The following is a 21,267-nucleotide window of genomic DNA, read 5'->3' on the forward strand; positions in this document are numbered from 1 at the left end:
TCTATTAACCAGTCTGAAATAACAGACACTCCATTTCCAAGAGGATAATTGACTTTGAGAGCCAGTTTGGTGTAGTGGTTAAGGCACCGGGCTAGAAACCAGGAGACTCTGAGTTCTAGTCCTGACTTAGGCATAAAGCCAGCTGGGTGACCTTGGTCAGTCACTTATTCTCAGCCCTAGAAAGCAGGCAATGCAAACTACTTCCAAAAAAACTTGCCAAAAAAACTGCAGGGACTAGTCCAGGGAGTAACCAGGAGCCAAAAACTGACTTGAAGGCATAAACAAGATTTTAAAAAAAGACTTTTATTCTCCCTTAAACTCTGTACATGGAACTATTTTTAAATTCAGCCCTCCCCGTCTCACTGGCTATAGCCAAGAGTTGCTCAAGCCAGTCAGAGGTATAAAAAGAAACCATCTTGTGAGGGAGGGTCCATGAGGGACAAAGTGGCATAGCCCCAGTGAAAAAGAGTTAGTGCTTTATAAATTGTGGTGAAACGGACTGGAGAGTTAAGCATCTGTTTCAGTAGCAGGGCAAAGAGATCCAATTATTTGACCCCTCCCATCTTAAAACATGGCTGATGCTGAGGATAATGCAGGCTGGGTTGACATGTGCACCAGCCTGACTACATTCATGCTGGGCAACTCAGTGGTCATTGTTTTGTTCCTGGCTAAGATGGGTTTCCAAGGGGCCACTGCACTGGTGATTCATGTGACTGGCATTAACACCACTCTCCTGTTGACTTGTGACTGAGAACCAGGCAGAATGTACCAGATAAGCCATACAAACCTGTTTCTTAGGTTTTGCTTACATATGTGGATTGTTGTTCACCTTGGACAGTTTTTGCAGAAACATTTTGGCTAGTATATGTGCTTCCTATCTCTGTTTCATTACTCAGAATATTTGGTGACAGTTGTCAACCCCCAGAGTTTGCCCCCGAACTCCCTCTTGCTCAACCACAGTTTTGAATTTAATGTAGCTATCTTTTCCTCCTGAGCTGAGTTTGCTGTGGAAAAAATCATTTGCCCTGAAATGAAGCCACTTGTTTGGCTGGCTCAACAGGCTGCTAATGGTGGTTTGGGTGTGTGTATGTGTGTGTGTGAAATTGAGCCAACTCCAATTTCAACCACATTGTTCAGAATCAAAAATCAGAGACTCATACTCAAGTGACATGAGGTTTAAATGGCTGGCTTTGTCTCCCTTTGTAATGTGAGATGGTTTTACTGGAGTATTGAAATTGAGGTATTACTGGGTAATCTAATTGGCCTAGCTGGCTATACCCTGGTTTCCTGGCACTATTTTCATGAGGGTATAGAAGAGGAGGAGATGATCCTGATTCATTTCTTTGGGGAAGAGTACCTGGCATATAAGAAGAAGATAACAGTTTGCATATGGGACTTCTTCACGGTCTCTGGAGCTGCTCACAAGCAATTTCAAGAGCTGGTCCTCTGGAGGAAGGCCATTCCCTTTCATAACAGTTTGGTGGATGTAGAAGGTACAGCAAGTGACAAACGAAGATCAACCAGCCTTCTGGTTACTCAGAGAACTGGGCTGTTCATCATGTCTGTTGGTGACCTAACCTGTTATGAAATAAACAGCAAAAACATCTGTCATATATACTTTTATCAGTCTTTATCACATTCCTCCTGGGACACCATTGGTATGTGCTCTGGCACTAAGAAAAGCAATTTGGCCATCCCAAGGAGGGATAACTTCAAAGAGGAAAGAGCATTTTTAAAATATCAAAAGCACACACAGTTTTTTGGAAAGCAAAGACATTTAATCAGCTCCTTCTGAAAGGAGAATGTTTGTAATATTCAATAAGAATCACATGGGGTACTCCAGAAATGGCAGCTAAATAATTTTACCAAATGACTCTAAGGTGCTGTGAGTTTTTACACGATCAGACAGGCAGGATATTAAATAAATAAATGAGTTAAAGACTTGGTTGGGCATTTTAATAAACCCTAACAAATAACTATGAAGAGGGATTGGGGGTTGTCTAGTCTGTTGCACCAAGTGTCGTATGCATGCCAGTCTCCCTGTTGAGCAGAAGTTATGAATGTATGATGAAGATGGTGACCTCCTGGCTCAGGTTTGCTTCCTTAAAGCTAAAGTAGTGGAAGTGGAGAAGCTAGAAGAGTTTGGAGACATAGTAGAATCTGGCCTCAAGCTCTGCCTCAGCATTCATGAAGAATGAAGCAACATAGGAGGACATTGCTCCAAGGAAGAGAGAAAGGATCTCTCAGATAGGATTCAGTCCTTGGGAGCTGAACAGATATCCTCTGTTCAGGATAAGAATATGCATCTGGGTGGAAGGAGGTGGATTTGATCATTAGAGGCATAGACAGTACAGTACATGTTGCAGTTGACTACATGCTTACTCCCTTGCCTGATGTAATGATTGTCTATATATTGTGCTGTCTAGATAGTCTGGTAGGTAGTGTGGGAGATGAGCCCACTGGCTAGGGAATTCTGGGAATTGAAGTCCACACATCTTAAAGTTGTCAAGTTGAGGAACACTAGTCTAATCCACAGATTCTAATATTCCAATAAAAGGTAGTATAAAGAAAAACAAATGTGGAAGAGAGGCAAAGAAACAATGCACCCCCTTATAGGGCATCCCAGTTACCCCATTCTTTTTTATGAGCTCTTTCTTCAGAAAGTGTAGGTTCCTAGGGCTCTCAGGTTCCTAAACTGCAAATAGCCACAACCTTGTAATTTTTTGCCCAAAAGGCTGCTCTTCCATTTATTGCTAACTTCTCCCATGCCTCTTTGGTCTATACATTGTACTATGCTATGGATCCTTTATCCAGGCTCTGGGGAAGAAATTATAATGGTTGGGGTGACACAATAGATGGTTTGTTTTGTTTGGCTTAACATGCTGTATAAGCCCAACTACAAAATCTTGGCCTTTAAATCTTGGTTTATGGCTTAACTTGAGATGTGTAAACTCAGTCGGTTGTGATTTATTAAACAAATCATGGCTTACCAACATGTTTGTACCCAGTCAAGGTGTAGAAACATATGCTGTAGTTAGTATAAAAAGCTTCTCTGTTGTCTGCTTTTCACCCCCTTCAAACATCCAGGCCCCTATTATTGAACATTAATACAAAAGAATTGCCGAGAAAGTCTTAAGTTACATACATAAAATGCTGAGGCAAGAACCTGGACAAGTGACTCCTTTAAAGCATTTTTTGAGATTCTTAACTCTTGTTTTTCCTTAATATTACCTGAGAGCTCATCCAACCCAGGAGGGATTATAAACACATCAATTGTGAGGTTAGTTGTCTAGCTGGCTGCTATGGTGACAGAGGCCCTACTAATACCTTAGACAGACAATCTGTCACAGACTCCTTGTGGAACCTTAAGGGAGTCACTTAACCCATTGTTTGTCCATCTGTACAATGGGGAGAGTGTTTTTTTCTGGACATCAAGTTAGGGCTGTGTTTTATATTCAGCAGGTGCTCCTGCTAAACTGAGAACCATAGGGATGACTGCTTTTTCCTGCAGATAATAGCAACCAAGTGTTACATATCTACTGAGTGGAACCCAACTTGCCTGCAGATTGACAATTACTCAAAGTGCTTTATGAGAGTTTTCTGCAAACTGAACAAGGGGGATATGATTTATGGGCCCGGACTCTGTCTTGGAAGAAAACAGTACCTCAGGAGAGTTTAAATGGTATATCCTAGGAAAAATAATCAGAATAACCTTTTGTAAGGTAAGTGAAATTCCTTCAAATTGAGCTCAATCCCAGTGACTTCCTGGAGATGCTCATATAGTTTGCTTGATTTGTTTTTCAATGTCCCAGTCTAGCCTATGGCCTTGGTAATCCCTACCAGACTTCCATCTAAATATTTACCAGACTTAATTCTGCTTAGCTTTTGGGCCCAAACAAGGTAAGTTGGAATAATATTAGTGTACATGCATATATGTTCAACCACGCAAATAGCTATAATAAAAAGCAATAAAATGCCAATTAATTCACAGTACTTTATTTTTTGGTCTGAGAGAAGCATTTAAGGGGACATTGGCTTCAGGAAGATACTAGCAAGACATTCCAAAAAGTGTTGAGTTTAGCACAGTGAGCCATGTGAAATGCCATTCTCAAGATTTTTATGCAAACAATTGGCTTTCTGGAATTGGGGGGAGGGCAGCTTAAAGTGAATTGCCTGAATGATCCAACTTTAATTGCTTGAACTTGAAGCAATTACACAAAGTGTTGCCTTTTCATCCAGCCAAAATAAATATCACAAGATAGTTTATGTGGTTGGTTTGGAATTAAAACCCTGCTGGCTAAGAGCAAGCTGAATATAACATTATTGTATTGGATTTCATTGACATGTAAATGTAAATACAGTATACTTTTGCTAAGTATAAGGGTATCAAGATGCTAAGAGATAAAACTTGTTGCTAGAACTGTGTAACAATGGCTGTTGTAGAAAAAGGAAGGTAGTAAAATATCAGAGTATAATATTAAAGGAGCAGTTAAGGTAAAAATGGAATTTGCAAATACATATTTTGGAATTGTAAGTTTAGCAGTAATCAGTCATATTTAGTTCATATGCTAAAAGTGTCTTATGAAGCACCTGCATATCATTCATAATATCACAACAGTTCTACTGTACCTGATAAATATATGTGTCTGTTTGCTGCTGAAAACACAGAAATAGAATCAGTGAAAAAAAAAGATGGCCAGTCTTTGAGTTAGCCTTTTCTTTGCAGCTGGTGAAGTAAAAAAATATTCCATTTATCATTCAAGGAAAGTAATTTTCTTTGGTCTATGCTTAAAACATTCATTCAACTGAAATCGTTGTTATCTTTGGCTTCTTAGTAGGCACAGGGATGCCAGTTCCATCTGAGTCAGGATAAATATCTATTTTTGGGGCGGGGGTGGGGAACTGACCTTTTTTATTTACAACTGCTGATCAATAAACATTCTCTGGTGGATTACAAAAAGGAATAAACATCCCATGAAATCCAACAGAAAAACACAACACCTTCAAAGAGACTGCATACGGAATAGAATCTAAAATATATCAATACTGCCATTTCATGCAGGGAATTAGAATTATCTTATAAAATATGGGCTCAAAATCCTAGAATGCTAAGGAAAAGAGGAATGTATTTGCCTGGTGCCAAAATCGTAACAATCTGGAGGTTGGCAAGATTCCTATTGAAGGGCATTCCAATGGGGAGGCCTCACTAAGGCTTGGAGGTTAACTCACAGGCACTCTTTGAAATGAACACTTTTCTTGCTCTCTCTTTTTTTAATCATTTATTTATCTGATGATGTTACCTAGCTGAGTAATGAAATGTTACTGATAATGTTATCTAGTTGGGTAATGACATGTTTGCAAGCATACAACCAACCGCAGCACTAAAAACTCAATAGTTCAACTCTGAGTTACAGATATTCTCTTCTAATTATTTAAAATGAAGAGATAATTCTAGAAGAGATAAGATCAATAAGTAGCCAAAGGAAATTTCTGGAGTTATACAATTAATGTTCAATATAATATTAATTAACCAGACAAAGTACATACAGTTGTTTTTATGAGATACATATATACTGTATATATATATAGAGAGAGAAAGAGTATAAATCTTTGAGCTTGGTGTCAAATCCCCCGTGTTGTTATTTGTAATTACTAAATTATTATTTGTAAATTATTTGTAAAAATAAGAAAAAGAAAGAACTACTAAAAATAATATAGATAAGTATTTAACTTCTGATGTCCCCTTCTTTGTGCTCCAACCAATTTTCAGTATTTATTAACATAAACTTTATAAATCATATTCTAAATGTTTATATTTGACGCTGTGTGATATATATAGAATATATGGGAGCCATTTTTGTTTAAGAGTCAGGATGAATATCAATGGGTAGCAATATTGTAGGATCTTTTTAATTTATTCATTTTTTTGCTAGTACACTGAGATGGAGCTCCTTCATTGGGTCTATAAGAAGGGCAAATTATGGCCCTCAGCATAGTGCAAAACTGTGGTTTTGGGAAAGAGTGAACACAGACTTAAAATTCAAGAGCAAAAGGGTATTAGCGATCACATTCGGCCAGGAATTTCTTTATAGTACCAGACTTGAACGTTGTAATTCAAATACGTAAAAATTCATTCTTTTTTCAAATACATATTTTTATTGTTAGAATAATGAAATGCAAAGGAAAAAAAGGTCTACATTGGATAGTAGTTATTCAACACAAAAAAACAACAACTACTAGGCATGAAGACAACATAAATAAAACCATTATGGAAAAACTTTCTATTAACAAATTCTCCTCTTCCCTTCCCTTTCTTTCCCCAGCCGCTGACCTCAATGTAGTTAAAATGTTTTGCATTAAAAATTAAAGATCATTACTGGTATCTTTTTGATTCCTTCCATCAATTATTTTTTATTAAGTGCATAAGTTTCTTCCTAAATGCATATTCCAAATGTCTAAATTTGCTCTTGTGTAACGTGTAGTATATATGGAAGCCATTCTTGCTTTAATTTGGTTAGGCTTTTATTATGGATATAAACTGTCAAATTTGGCATTGTTGCATATTCTCTTTTTTTTAAAGTAATTTTTATTATAAGAAGGTTTTACATAAGATTAAAAAAACTACAGAAACTTAAAAGAAAAAGTAGGAAAAGAAAGTAAAATAAAAAGTGAAAGATAACAGAAGAGAAAAAGAAAAGAAAGATATCTAAAGAAGCGACTTCTGATCTTTGCAGCACTTACAAACATCATAATTGCCATGTCCACCCTCCCAAATTACATATCACTGTTCCTTTCTTCCCATAAGCAGACCTTCTTAATCAATCCTGAAATCACCAGTTCATTTTTATCCATTTTCAACAAAAAGTCCATGAAGGGTTTCCAGTCTTTTATAAAAGCAATTGTAGTTCCCTCCTTAATCAAACAAGTCAGTTTAGCCATTTCTGCAAACTCAGCCATCTTCATGATCCAATTCTCCATTATGGGTACTCTTATTGTTTCTGTATTCTTCCATCTTTGTGTATATAATAGCCTTGCTGCAGTTACCATATCCGCTGCTGCATATTCTCCAGTTTTAGTCTCCCAATCTGATATTGTTGGCAAAGTTCCACTTTTCCAATGTTGTGCCAAATTGTTCTTGCAGCTGCCAGCATATATCTTAAGAGTGATATTTTTCATTTACTTTTTCTGGAATTAATAAGGATATTTGTGGTTTCAATTCAAAATTTATTTTTAGGATTTTCTGAATATTTGATATATTTCTTTCCAATACTTTTGAGGTTTTTTGCTTAACTCCACATATGATAAAATGTTCTTTCTTTGTTATGGCATTTCTAACATTTATTGTTAAATGATTTGTCTATCTTGATAATTATTCATGGAGTTATATACCATCTGTAAAACATACTACACCAATTTTCCCTTAAATTATAATGTGCACCAAATTTTACTGATTTTTTCCCCATAGCTCTTCCCATTGTTGTACTGTGATTATTTCTTTGAACTTTTGCATCGACTTTATCATTCAATTTTTAATTTGTTCCATCTCCGTATCATATAGTTTAGAAATACATCCTAAGAGGTGATCTTGGCTTTGTATAAGTGTTTCAAATTCTTTTATCCTTCTCAAAGTCCACTATTTCTTGAGATTACTTTTTATTCTTCCAGCAATTTGTAAGTACATCAGCCATAGCAAATTCTTACCTTCATTAAGCAATTCTTGCTGGGTCTTTAGTCTGTTTACTGAGTCAATTCACTCTTGATTAACCTCCCTCAAACTTCCTTCCTTTTTAGCAGCCTTGTTGTGAAAGGGGAAAAGAAACCCTTTTGTTTCTACTATTTTTAAATAATTTAAAGTAAGAAACTCTTGGTGATCTACTGTAAATTTTCCAGAGATCTATCTTCTGTCTACCTTGAAGGTGGAGCCATGACATAGTCTAGTATTATGTTTTATAAATACCTAACTACAATTTATATTCTTGTTAAAAATTAAATTTAATTATTTGGGCATAATTTGTCTGTTGTCTGAACGTGTGTGTGTGTGTGTGTGTTAACTTCCTCTTTAGTCTTCCAAATATAGAGATGGGAGGACAGAGTGGTTAGAAAACAAGGGCTCTCTTTACTGCTTACATCTCTTTTTTTCATCCTCTGTGGACATGCAGGGATGAAATAAGGACATCAAAATCTCCCCAACTCCCTGAATAATGACTCTGATTCTACTCAGGTTACAATGTCATTTTTTTTGTTTTTAAGTCAAATGGAAATAAAAACAAACCCAATGCTGGCAAAGGATGCTAGCAGGTTGTGGTGTGGTGTGTTGTCTTTGCAGACTGGCCCACCTTGACTCTCTTAGGAAAGTGGGAGGGAAAGAGAAAGTCTTTCAAAATTCTGTTATTTTGGTCTATCTCAATAAAATAGAGCAATTTAGTATTGCTTGTGATACTAGTTTTTTGACTTGGTCTACCTTGAAGGATCAACGCCTCTCTTTGGCAAGATTGATTGACTGATTATGTGCCATCAGGTTGTTTTTGACTCCTAGCAACCACTTAGATAGATTTTTCTCCATGACAATCTATCCCTAACCTGTTCTTTCAGGTCTCCCAATGGTGCACTCATCACATCTACTTTGTTTCTGGTCATCCTCTTCTTCTCTTTCCTTCCACCTTTCCCAGCATTAGAGCCTTTTCCAGAGAGCTGAGTCTTCGCATAATGTGTCCAAAGTAAGATAATTTGAGCCTGGTCATTTGTGCCTCGAGTGAGAACTCTGGGTTGATTTGTTTGATGATCCATTGATTTGTTTTCTTGGTGTCCATAGCATTCTCAGGAGTCTTCTCCAACACCAAAGTTCAAAAGCATCAATATTCTTCCCATTTTACTTTTTCAGAGCCCAACTTTTGCTTCCATAAAGTGTCACAGGGAATACCATTGCTTGCACAATTCTGAACTTTGTAGGTATAGATGCATTTGAGTATCTTTTCCAAGGCCTTCATGGCTGCTCTACCAAGTGCTAATCTGTAGTGTATTTCTTGACTGCTTGTTCCTTTACTGTTGATGGTTGATCCTAAAAGGCAGAAGCTATCCAACACTTTGATATCTTCACTGTCAGTTTTAAGGCTGGCTGTTCTATCTGTTGTCTTTGGCAAAAGTTTGCCTTAAATGCAGTGGGAGAGAAGTTCCTGCAGGGACTATTGTTAGTGGGAAGTTCAATTCTTTCTGCCAATTTTTAGCAGGGAAGAGTCACCCCCCCCCCTTCCACCATGACAATGAATGGAGGATCACTGAAATAGTTGGACTGAGCTATAATGAATGGGTAGCAATTCACTATACTTTTGTCAAATCAAAGACCATTTCTGAACTTTATTTACTCAGTTAAAAATGTTAATAATTCCCATTAATCATCTAACACCTTGATAAATCTCTCCTTTAATGGATAAGAACATTCCAGTCAGTATTTGCACTATGTTTTGTGCAAGACAATGACAGCTTTTGTTCTGTCTACTCTGGAGTCCTGCTGACCCTTGCCATTATTTTACTGAATGTAGTTATGCGCTGCCTGACTTGACCTGACCTTACAGCCATTTCCAAAATGTGAATTCAGGTCTTGGACTGCAATTTCCAGTGATCTGCAGCAGCATGACAAGTGGTTAAGAGTGCTGGGAATCATAAAGCTAAAACATCTGGGGTGGGGTCCTAGGCTGGAACAATTGTTTTATTGGGTGTAATTGTGCCTTATTTGCTGTTGTTCAACCCTGCCAGTAGGTGGCACTATTGGCTTTTAGTACCTTATTGACCTTTAATAATTTTGACAACTGATTTCAAATGGGCTAATCTGTCTTCAAATATTACTTCTCTACTTCTTAATTAACTTCTGAATGTTGTAATTAAACTCATATATTGTTTCTATACTTTGCCCCTTTGTGCTTCCCTGCTGACTTCTCCTTCTTTATTTGTGGGAATTCATTGCCAATTCTGATTTATTTACTTCCTCTTAAAGAAAACACCAAGAGATTAATAGATTTGGGTTATTTGTGGATCACAATAGACCTGATGAATGAAAGATGTAGGTGAAGGTGGTACTTGGTTCCTGCTTTCTTATTCAACACATTGTCCCTACATCTTAAACTGCACTTGGCCACACAACTGTGTGACAAAATGACCATATCCTTCCAAATCCACTAGAATCATCTATGATCAAAAGAGCTATTTTGTTCAGAGTAGCTTCACTTGTGATGCTGCAGGCCACATTTTCAGTAAGGAACTAAGCATTCTTTATATAGTACAGCAGAGGAAAACTATAAGGCAGAGTTCCTCAACCTCAGCAACTTTAAGATGGGTGGACTTCAACTCCCAGAATTCCTGGGGAATTGGCTGGGGAATTCCGGCTGGGGAATTCCCCACTGGCTGGGGAATTCTGGGAGTTGAAGTCCACCCATCTTAAAGTTGCTGAGGTTGAGGAACCCTGCCATAAGGAATGGGAGGAAAAAAAGGTTCCTTCATCCTTTCCTCATTCCTAACCTTCCTTCTACTCCATCTTGGTGCCTGACTGAGCAGTGAGAGCTCCTGTGCCAAACTCAGTGAGGCCTTGAACAAGGTCATTCCTATTAAGTAATAATCCTAAATGTTTTCCACCCAGATTAGAATTTGGGCATGTTACACAGAGACTGGCTGTACTTGTATGCTCTACATAGCATCTAGTTTTATTTTGTGTTGGATTTTTGTTTTTAGAAGTATCTGGGATTATATCCCCACTGAAAGCCATGGAAGTTCTGAAAAGAGATTAGTCTCCATACCCTATTGGACCCTGCTTAATTAACTTTCGCTCAACACAATTTTCACTCCATTCCCACCAGTCCCCTACAAACCACGCTGGACTTGTCATCTTCTATTTTCTTCATTTTTATGTTCAGTCAAGAAACACCATGACACAATCAATTCTCCTGCCAGCTGACCAATAGGATTTTTTTTTTTAAGTGACTCAAAGTATCCCCCCTCCGAGCTGCCACAGCTACTCATCCCTACTCCATGAAAAAGAAATTAACGGTTGCTAACACCTCTTGTTTTCTCCACATTTTCAGAAGATCTGTGTATTTCTCTAGCCATTTGCATGTGTGCACTACACACGTGCTGTTATATTGGTGGGTGTGCGGATGGATAGTCACTGTGCTGTGAAGGTGCCGTTTCTCCTGTTTTTGTCAAAAAAAAACCCCCCTCAGCTAGCAGCAATGTTGGGAGAATAGAAATGGTGGCATTTTTGTAAGCTTGCTTTAACCCTGGATGTAAATTGCACTGCAGTGGGAAGCCTCTGTGTGTGTGTGCATAATAGCGGTGGTGGTGGTAATAATAACAATTTACCTGAACTCAGAGACTGTGCACACTGCTTATATAAGCAGGGAAAATCTGCTGACCCAGACACTTACATAATGAAAGAAAATCAAGCCTTTTTTTTTTTTTTTTTAGGCTGGAAGGATTAAGACTAAGGTTGACTGTATTCTTTCCCTAGCATAGTTAGGTGACAGCAGATAATAATAACTTCTTATGCCCCGGGGGTGGGAATTATGATGAGAGAATAAAACCATTAGAAAACCAGGTAATCTCAAAGTCTCAGTGTTACAAAACAATAACAACAAAGCTTAAGCTTTTGTCTAGTGTCAAATAAACTGATGCATAACAAGAAAAACATAATCTAAACCCTCCAAAAACATCTGTGTCATGGGGACTTCCAAGGAAGATGGCCGACTTAAGACGGCTCTGGGAAAAAGCAGACCCAATGTTTGCGGACTTTTTTAAGGAGCCGGTTAGCAGATTGGTTCTTTTGATCCTCTCTGGATAAAAGGGAGAGATGCGAGATTGCCCAAGCTGTTTCTTCTTGCCCAAGGTTGTTCCTTTTCCTCACAAAGAGACTGCAAGACAGCGATCTCTGGTGGTGGTGGTGGTGGTGGTGAAACCTGGAGATAGGGGAATTTGCCATATTTGCTTTAGCCCAAACAGAGCCTTTCAAAGGACATTCAGTTTGTGCACTTCCCTTGCTAACTACCTTTGGAAATTGCTTACTAACAGTGTTAATTAAGTTAGACACTTTCCAAGGGACAAGACTGAAAACACCTGGTGAATGAGTACCTTCAAACCAAGAAGATGAAGATTTATTTTTTATAATTTTTAAGAATTTAAAATAAGCAGCAAAAAGCAAGACAAGATTTTGGCTACAGAAAATTTTTAAAAGATTAAGGGCTCAGAAAACAGTTGAACTTTGAATATTAAGACTTTAAAATTATTTTTAAAGAATAAATGCATGTTTGTGGGAAATAAATTATCATGGCGTTTAGAGGTATCTTCAAGGAACTCCACCGAGGACTGCATCGAGAATTTGAATCAATTATGGCAGCCATGTTGTGTTTTTTGGGAACAATCTACCTTCAGAACAAGATGTTATAGAACAAGATATACAACAAATTCCATTTGAGAATAACACAAATGAAACTTTGGATAAGAACCTTTGATCAGATGCAAAGAAAAAAAACTGTGAGGTTTTAAAAATGAAGAAGGAAATAAAACAGACAATCCCAGAGAGTAATGGGAATAATCCTCTTTCATTGGATTTACAAAAGAGACTGCTTAAAGAATGGAGGAAATTCATAGTAAGAATCAACAACCGTTGGAATGGATTACAAAGAAAGATTGTTTAGTATTAAAGAAAGGAATATAAAATTGGCTTATTTGACCAAGGTTAAAATGGGGCATGTTGTTATTCCAGGTGGTTCTTTTTGGATTTAATGATATTTTGACTGGAAAAATGTGGTATACTAGTTTTGCTTATTTGCTGTTTAAATTCTCTACTTTATAATTATTTTCTGTATCCTAATTGTTTAGTATCTAAATGCTTAGTACCTAACTGTGTTAATTTTTTTTAAAGGAAAAAATAGCTTTTTTTGTTAGGTTAAATTTTAGTCTTTTTTTGTATTAGGATGCTTGGATTACTTTATATTTGTGAATAGTTTAGAATTTTAATAGCTTTTTTTGTTAGGTTAAATTTTAGTCTTTTTTTGTATTAGGATGCTTGGATTACTTTATATTTGTGAATAGTTTAGAATTGGGATGTGGGATGTTTATTTGAATGGGATAGGTTGTTATTTGGGGTGCTTATCTTTGGAATGGTTGGCATTTGGAATGGGTTGTGTATTGGAGTTTTTTTTTAAAAGAAGAAATTATCTCTTTTTGTTATGTTAAACTTTAGGCTTGGTTTGCTTATACTTTTTTGTGTCATTTAAATGGGGTTTTGCTTACAGTTAAGAGTCAAGGCGTGGAAAGTTGAGTTTTATATTTGTTAATTTTAATATTTTAGAGCTCTGTTTGGACTTTTTGCTGATGGATAAAGAGATGTTATTTATTTGATTTGTTTATTACTAAGAGATGGGTTATGGGATGAAGAGTTTTATATTAATTAAGAGGAGTAAAATTATGAAATTGTTTATTACTTGTGATGAGGCTGGGAAGTTGCTTTCTTAAAAGGGGAGGATTTTTTTGTATTCTTTTTTCTTTTCTTTTTTCTTTTTATTATCTTTTATTCTTTTTAAAATCTTAATAAAATTATTTTAAAAAATAGACCGATTCATGGAGATGACTAGATCCAGAGACAATCTGAATGAGAGTCCAGAATGAGAATTAAGTAGAAAAGTGCAAAGAAAGTATTAGACGGTGCAAAAGGTGCCCTACTGAAAATATTTGTTTAGCCTGTTGGCTGAGTGAGGCAAACTTCTGGAAAAATGTATTTATTATTTTATTATATTTATAGACTGCCTCAATCATACAGACTCTAGGTGCTGTATAAGATTTAAGTGGTAAACCTGTCTGTACATTCACATAACACACTCAGTTATTTAATCAGTGATCTGGAGCCAGAGAACCCTATAAACAGGATAGCATTGTTTGGGAGGGAGTGACTGTCACTTTCTATTTTTTGTACTTGTATATGTACAAAGTTGCCCATATTGCTACTCCTTTTTGGAGAAAGCAGCCTTATACACAGTGCAGGAAAGATAGACGAAACCGAAATGAGATAAGAAAAAGGAAAAGGAAATATAGCTAACTCTAGTTTTCAGCAACACTATTAAATATACTTCTCCATACTGTACCTTTTTAATACAAAGCATCTTTGCTTCCACCATGCCCTTGCATCAACTTCATATATTGCCTATTGTTCTTTAAGCTTCTCACTGCTCTCTTTTTGAGGATCTTATCCTCAAAAGACTCTTTCTCAGTCTTTGTAATGGTATGTGGGAATGAACTTGGGGGAAGAAATGTTGCCTAGGGAACGATCAGATAAAAGGTGGGAGGAGCCTACAGCTACATAACTGGAACAGAAAGGAACTCAGGATCCTCTCTAACTTACCAGGCTGTAAAAAGAGATGGCGGGAGATTTGTACTTTCAGACTTACAAGATTCTGTTAATGTAGCCTTACAATAAAGTAAAATTAGCTCATCTGGTCATGTTTCCTTTCTGGTCTACCTGGGAAGGCTGACAGTCTTCCACTTCCTCTTCATTCAGTCCCTCTTCCTTCACATATTTGTTTTGTGATTCAGTTTTCATTCTCTGTATCATCAAACTACTTCATCATGTTTCTTTCATAGCAGTCACTCAGTTTTATATTCAATCTATGTTCATACAGCACCCATTCATTCTTGATCTACCTCTTCTTGCTTTACTAAACACGCTTAAGTTCCCCATTCCCACTCCATTCAGTTGGCATTTTGTTTCTCTTGACATATACAATTTTTATTTCCATATAACAAAGAGGGCAGAAACAGGCTCTTACACTAAGACACTTTAGCTTATTTCATCATTCATCATTTCTTGCAACAGATCACATACCACCCACTACCTTTCTGACAGCATTTGCACATCTAACCTTCTTTTAATCTTTAGTAAATATTCTACCAAGATACACAAATTGATCTACTTGATCAACTTTTTTCTCATGTATATACAACTTGTAATCATTCACTCTGTTTCCCTGTCAAACTGTCAAACAAGTTTCTTATCCTTTAATACATTAATTTCAGATCCATATTAATCATAACATAATACAATCTATTTAGCATTTATTGCAATTTATTTGGGTTCTCAGCCAGTAATATAGCAGCATCTTCATACAAAAATGAATATACATTAATGTCCTCAACCAACACTCATCTAATGTCACCATAAGCATTTCTTATACATTTATCCAAAAGTACATTAAGCAACCATGGGAGCATCACACATTATTATTAAACTCCTTGCTCAGTGTCGCAAATTTGCTAAGCATTCCATTTATGCATTCTAATTCCATCATATACTATTCTTAACATTTAGCAACCAAGTTTCATATCCATGTTAATGAAAAACATCCCATCATTCAAGCCTATTTACTTTAACATCAACAAATATAAACTTTCTTTCCCATATTAATACATTTCTCAGTGACCTGCTGAAGAGCAAAAATCCGGTCTGCACCCACAATCAATATTTTTGAAAACATCTTCCCAGGCACTATTTTTTGCATTCATTCTTGCTACCTTTTCCTTTATAAATGGGAACAATAACAGCATTTTTCCAATCATCAAGCACAAATCAGCCTTCATACATATTAAGTTTAATGAGAGCTGATGTGTAGTATTTAAGATGCTAACTAGGATCAGGGAGTTCCTGATTCTAGTTTACGCTCAGCCACAGAAGCTCAGTGGGTTACTTTGGGTTAGTCATTCTCCCAGTCCAATCTACCTCAAAGGTTTGTTGAAAAGTGAAGTATCAGTGAAATAGAAATGAGTTGCAGAGCTATTCCATTACAAATCTCATCCATGAGGCAACATTTTTTTCAGTTACTATCTTGTACCTGAAAAAATAGTTTTTCAACATCTTGCATCCTGTATGAATTCCTTTTTCTCATTTTTTGTTTGACACTTAACACTTTGTATTTCCCATGATTGTAGCTGCACATACTTCTGTGTATCAATTAGATTTTGCAGACAACCCTTTAATGTGACAATTATCTAAGTTCTAACCACTGATGCAGAAGAAGAGGAAGTTGATGAGTTTTATGGTCAGGTTCAATCTGAAATCAATAGAATATCCAAGCAAGGTATGTTGCTTGTGACTGGGGACTAGAATGACAAAGTTGGAAATGTTAAGGAGAAAGACCTAGTTGAACTGTATGGGCTAGGAAACAGAAATGAAGCAGGGGAATAATTTAACAGTTTCTGCCAATCCAATTATTCCATCATTGCTAACACAGTCTTCAAACAACTAAAATGGTGCCTGTATACATAGACAGCAACAGATGGAGCACAAAAAAAATCAAATTTACTATATTATTGTACAAAGAGGCAGAAGAGCTCAGTTATAACCGCAAAGATGTGGCCAGGGGCCAATTGTGGAAGAAATCCCAAATTGATCATATGCAAGTTACAAGTAAACCTAAAACAAAAAACAAAAAACAAAGCCAACCAGTTTCCACAATATGATCTTGAGCATATACCTACCATTTTCAAGGAGAACATCAGGAATCGCTCTGAAATCCTGAACCTCACTGATAGGGAATCAGAAAAAATGAAGTGGTTAAGGATGAATCTTAAGGAATCAAGAACCAGAAGAAAGCAAACTGTATATCAGAACAGAAGGTGGAGATTATCAAAAAGAGAAGAGAAGCCAAAGTCAAGAAAGACAAACATCTTAGGAAGGAACTTAACAAAGAATTTCAGAAAGCTGTTAGAAGAGACAAGAAACAGTATTACAACATCTATAAAGACAGTGAAGATGGAAACAGACATGAAAAAACAAGCAAAGTTTTCCAAGTGATCTCCGAAGTAAAAGGAAATTCTAATCTTGAATTTTCATTCTAAGGGCCACTAACATATAGGTAGTAATTGATTCAAAGAGATGGGAGGAGTATAATGAAATTATGTGCAGTAGGAATGTCAACATTCAAAATACTTTAGAAGATTTTTTCTTATTTACAAGAAACTGTAGCACTAGAAAATGAAGTTAGGTCAGCACTCCAGTCATTGCCAAGTTGGAAGGCTTCAGAAATTGGTGGAATTAATGAAATTGGCATGAAATAGAAGAATCAGTAAAGATATCAACCAAGCTATGCTAGCAAATCTGGCCAATAGATTGAGAGGTCAGATCATGTACTATACCAAAGAAAGGGGACTTAACAGAGTACCAATTATGATACAATATTCTTAATTTCATTTGCTAGCAAAATGATGCTTAGGATTATCCAACTCAGATTACAGCCCTACATGGAAAGGGAGATGCCAGATGTGTAAGATGATTTTAGGAAAGGCTGAGGAACAAGATACATCACTGTCGATGCATGGTGGATAATTGAGAAAGCCAAAAAACAAACAAAAAACAACAACAAAACCAATATGCATTTCATTAATTATAGAAGGGCCTTTGAGTGTGTCAACTATGTCAAGCTGTGGAATGTCCTCAGTTAACCATAATCTCAGAAGATCTCATTGTCACAAGAAACCTGTACACGGGATGGGAAGCCACAGTCTGGACAGAACACAGTGAAATAGACTGACTCCATGTCAGCAAAGGAGTGAAACAAGGCTGTTCACTCTTTCCTTATTTATTCAATCTACACGCTGAATATATTGAGGGAAGCTAGATTGGAACAAGATGGCTGTGGTTTTAAAACTGGAGAACGATTTTCTGATGATATTACTCTGATAGTTGAAAATGCAAATAATGTGGAAGCTCTAGTAATGAAAATCATGGAGCACACTGAAAAAATGGGGCTAAGATATATATAATAGGTACAGCAATCAACCTCAGAATTGACAGTGAAGATATTTAAGTGGTCTTTTGGAAATTATTATCAACAGTAAAGAAACCAGTAGTCAAGAAATATGCCATAGGGTAGCCCTGGTAGGGTACTCATGAGGCTCTTGGAAAAGATATGGAAAAGATAATCAGATGCTGAGATGTACCTCTACCTACAAAGATCAGAACTGTACAGACAATTGTTTTCCCTGTGATACTTTATGGAAGTGAAAGTTGGTCTTTGATGAAGCAGGATAAAAAGAGTATTGAGGTGTGGAATTCTTGGTACTCTCTGAGCTTGTTTCCTTGCAGACATTTCATTACCCAACTAGGTAACATCATCAGTGTGAGTGAGTATGGGGTTTGCTGCCCATTTATATATACAATAGTAGCTGACCCTCTAGTAGTAGTGGTTTCCTCCTTGGTGGTTCCTTGATTATTGTTTTCTGTCTGATTGTTTGTCTGGTATTGATCCCTGCTTATCTGAGTGTTGGCTGCTAGAAGGAATGTATTCTGATCTTTTGTTTTCTTCCTAGGTTTTTTATTGTAGTTTAAATCAGTTGATGTCTGATTTGTCTGAGTGCCAAGCTTCCAGGAATTCCCTAACATTCTTGGATTTGGCATGGTCTAAGATGTTAATAGTTTCCCAGTTGAAACTGTTGTTGAGTCTGTCCATTTGTTGTGAGCTTTCATCCTATATTGAGAGTTTTGAATTTAGGTGTTGGAGAAGACTCCTGACAGTACAGATGGTCCTCAGTTAATGACCACTTGTTTAGCAATTGTTCAAACTTATGACAGTGTTGAGCGAGTGGTACTTATAACTGGTCCTCAAAGTTCTGGCCATTGCAGCACCCCTACAGTCACATGATCACAATCTGGGCATCCAGCAACTGGCCTGGATTTCTGACTGTTGCAGCTTCCCACGGTCACTTGATCGCGATTTGTGACCCCCCCCTGCTGGCTTCCCATGAGCAAAGTCAATGGGGAAGCTGGTAGGAAGTTGGAAATCGTGGTCATGTGAGGTCCTCGCTTAATGACCTGTGGTGATTCACTTAACAATGGTAACTAGGGACTGCCAGAACTGCTGTTGCTAAGCGGCACAGTCATGTGATATCGGTCTTTACAACTGCATTGCTTAGCAATGGAAATTCGGGTCCCAATTACATCATTAAGGACTACCTGTGCCATGAATAGTCAAGAAAACAAACAATTGTATCATAGAACAGATCAGAGTTTCCATCAAGGCACAAATGACTAGGTTCAAATTATCTATTTTGGACACATTATGTGAAGACCCAGCTCCCTTGAGAAGTCCACAATGCTAGGAAAGTTGGAGGGAAAGAGAAGAAAAGGACAACCAGCAACAAGGTGGATGGACTCAATTATAGTGATGATGGATGCACTGTTGGGAGACCTGAAGGGCCAGGTTGGGGACAGATCATCCCAGAGGAGGTCTATCTATGTAGTTATTAAGATTCAACACTGACTTGATGGCACAATCAAAATCACTATCTTGCATGTATTCATCAATTTGACAAGATCAGATCACTTCATTCAGATTTATTACATCCTTCCCCTTTCTCTTAGGGCTCCTCCTCAAGGCTGCATTAATGTGTATTCTTCCAGTCCTTGAGCTGACAGAAAAGTATGCTGATATAATTTGTGCTGCCTGATAGCTGTGCTCTGAATAAAATTGCCAGTGAAGTTGGCATATAGTACTGTCTTTATAGTTTTGATGCAGGACAAGTTAAGGGTTGATTCCCCTAGTTGCATTTTCTCTTCCACAGAACCCACCAGCCAGCAGGAAAAATTATAACTAATAATTCTCTTTTAAGATGTGATGAGGTACAGTGGATGAATGTGGGTGGATGTCTGGGACATAAGCTTTAGCTATCTTTCAAGTTGCCCAAGTGACAGGTCACCATTATGGTGCTGCTCCATGCCAGTGTCCTGTTACATGGGCTATTTCTGAATATACGTCAAGTACGCTTTTGGCAGTATCCAAAAATAGCTGAGCCAACAGGTTACGGGCATGGAGGAGTGCAGGGTTAATTGGAAGGGAGCTGTCCAGCACGCTGGGAGAACTCTCTTATGCATTGTCCCATGCCCCTCCTGTACCTCACAGCTGGGCTATTCTTTGACAGGGGTTTACTGTTGTTCCAGAAGCATGGTAGTCCCGTGTTCAGAAATGGCCTGAAATGACACGCTGCCACATGCAATGAAGAGGTTGCAGGAGCATCTGGGTGCTCCCTCCCATGTCATCCTATGCCTCTAAGCAGCTCCTGTGCCCTCTCCTGCCAAAAAAAGGAAACAAATAAATATAATGGCTGGTGTGGGTCTTCCGGGCTGTTTGGTTGTGTTCTGGAAGTTTTGTTTCCTAACGTTTCGCCAGCATCTTTGACTGGCATCTTCAGAGGGCAGGAGCACAGACAGGAGCAGTTCTCTCTGTGCCCAGGATGATGTGACCCTGTTGTGGGTATTTATAGAGATCAGTGAGGGTGCCTGAAGGGTGTGTGTGTGGGGGGGTTGGGTTAACGATTGGCTGCTTGTTTTGGTGTCAGTCTGTGCTCCTGCCCTCTGAAGATGCCGGTCACAGATGCTGGCGAAACGTTAGGAAACAAAACTTCCAGAACACGGCCACACAGCCCGGAAGACCCACACCAGCCATCGTATTCCGGCCGTGAAAGCCTTTGACAATACAAATAAATATAATTCTATCTATCTATCTATCTATCTATCTATCTATCTATCTATCTATCTATCTATCTATCTATCTATCATATTTGTATAGCTGCCCATCTCACAAGGAAGTGACTCTGGGCAGCGTACAACACCAATAAATACATATAAAACAGGCATTATTAAAACTATAAAAAACTATAGAAAAGCACACGGAACAAGAGAGGATGGTGTTAACCACAGTAAGGGAACCATCGTAAAATCTGCAAGGGAATCTAAGTGGACATGGCTGTCAGCATCCAAAAGTAGCCCATGTCTGTAAAATATTACTCCCTGTAAGTAACAAAACTAGTAGGAAGTATGGTCATGCAAAAGCTCTTGTTGGCCAAAGCAGCGGCAACCCCAAACTAGTTTGGGATAGGAGCAACAACACACAGCTGGCAGAACCCAGACCACGTTCCTGGTTTAAATCAACCTTTGGAACACAGGACTGGCAGCCTCTTCAGAGAGTGCTGGTCTTTTTTTTTTCTTTTCTTTAAAAGACAGATCTAGGGCAGTTTAAAAAAAAAGCTAAATGTGTTTTTAAAAAAAGGCGGTCTAGCACTTTTCTAGAAGAGCACTATACCCATGTACTTAAAGAGCCCACATAGTGCCTGGACAACATATTTGGCAGAAGCCAGCCAATGCCTTGGCAGAAACATATGTAAACAGTAATGTTTGGTCTCTGTAGAAGCCCAAACTGAAGTGACGTGACTATGGACAAGATGCCCAGTGACTGAGGG

The 21,267-nt window shown here is 37.7% G+C and overlaps 1 pseudogene; it reads left to right on the forward strand.

Annotated features, from left to right (window-relative positions):
* The first annotated feature begins 571 nt into the window (after positions 1-571).
* On the forward strand, positions 572-2,198 carry LOC112540322 (protein-S-isoprenylcysteine O-methyltransferase pseudogene; annotated as a pseudogene).
* The last annotated feature ends 19,069 nt before the right edge of the window (positions 2,199-21,267 follow it).

This window comes from Python bivittatus, unplaced genomic scaffold (genome assembly GCF_059951505.1).
Source record: "Python bivittatus isolate LINGU-HERP-01145 unplaced genomic scaffold, Pbiv_v1 ctg000410_np1212, whole genome shotgun sequence".
Lineage (NCBI taxonomy): Eukaryota > Metazoa > Chordata > Lepidosauria > Squamata > Pythonidae > Python > Python bivittatus.